Raw genomic sequence first — 1,741 nt, forward strand, 5'->3', positions numbered from 1 at the left:
TTGTGCCGGGAAAAGGCCTGGGAGTTGAACTTCAAGGGATAGTCCAACCTGTCTCCCTTCCTAAGAATCTGGAAACTTTCGGGTTGGGGTTCAAACCAACCGCAGCAGACAGGAAGCAAGCGCGAAAAATGAAGAAGAGGGTCTGGTTTCTGCCTAAACCAGTGCCACGCCTCTCAAGGTCTTTTGTTAAAGCAAGTGCCAAGGGGTCAGCGATCCCAAAGATTCGAGGACCTTTGATCGGTATAAATGAAGACCTGAATCAGAGTTTTGAGAGACTATTCGCGGATGTCAGTATGGTGGAAGCTGGAGAAGGTTCCAGCAGAGCAGAGATACAATTTGTGGGGCCTGAGGCCAAGACCAACAATTGGACGGTTACTCCTCTTCCTGTCCGAGGGGAGTCTTGGTAGTAGGCTTTGATTAATGTTTTGTTTGTTTATTTGTTTGATCGGATTATTCAAGGGTGTAATCCAAATTTTACTTTCGTTTTGTAAAAGTGTGAACCCTTTTATCCCGCAAATTTAATAAAGTTCTCTTCTTTTGTCTCATTTTAATTTTTGTCTTGTTCTTTTTCTTTCTGAACAGTTCTCTTTTTACTGGTTCTAATGACATGGCATGCACAGCGGATCTTCGACCTAGTCTAATAAATCAATCTGAAACCGACTCAATGATGCAAAAGGTCGTTTGTGACGATGAATCTGAATGTGACGAAGGTGAAGCCTTCGAAGAAATAAACAGAGAACTGTGCCAATTTGAAGAGAAACCCAAGCCTAACTTAAATGACACCGAGGCTGTGAATCTAGGAGACGCTGATAACGTCCAAGAGACCAAAATTAGCATCCACATTGAGCCGAATGTCAGAACAGAATTGATCAAAACTCTCAGGGAATTCAAAGATGTTTTTGCCTGGTCATATGATGATATGCCTGGATTAAGCACCAATTTAGTGGTTCACAAATTACCCACTGACCCGGCATACCCTCCGGTCAAGCAAAAACTAAGGAAATTTAAAACAGAAATGAGCGTGAAGATCAAAGAAGAAGTGATTAAGCAATTGCAATCGAAGGTCATTCGGGTCACTCGGTATCCCGAGTGGTTGGCCAATGTGGTACCAGTCCCAAAGAAGGATGGAAAAATCAGGGTGTGCGTTGACTACCGCAACCTCAACAAAGCAAGTCCCAAAGACAATTTTCCGCTACCCAACATTCATATCTTGATCGACAATTGCGCAGGGCGCGAGATCGGATCCTTTGTGGATTGCTATGCAGGTTATCATCAGATCCTAATGGATGAGGAGGATGCTGAGAAGACAGCGTTTATTACGCCATGGGGAACCTACTGCTATCGGGTAATGCCGTTCGGGTTAAAGAACGCTGGGGCAACATACATGCGAGCAATGACTGCGGTGTTTCATGACATGATACACAAGGAAATTGAGGTGTACGTCGATGATGTGATCATCAAATCTTGGCGTCAGGAGGACCATGTAGCAGACCTAAGGAGATTTTTCCAAAGACTCCGGAGGTATGATATCAAGCTTAACCCGGCCAAATGCGCATTCGGGGTTCCATCAGGAAAGTTGCTAGGATTCATCGTCAGTCGACGGGGGATTGAGTTAGACCCATCCAAAATTGAATCCATCCGAGATTTGCCACCGCCAAGGAACAAAACAGAGGTAATGAGTTTGCTGGGTAGACTCAATTATATCAGCAGGTTCATCGCTCAACTCACAGCAACTTGTGAG

Source organism: Nicotiana sylvestris, chromosome 6 (genome assembly GCF_000393655.2).
Source record: "Nicotiana sylvestris chromosome 6, ASM39365v2, whole genome shotgun sequence".
Lineage (NCBI taxonomy): Eukaryota > Viridiplantae > Streptophyta > Magnoliopsida > Solanales > Solanaceae > Nicotiana > Nicotiana sylvestris.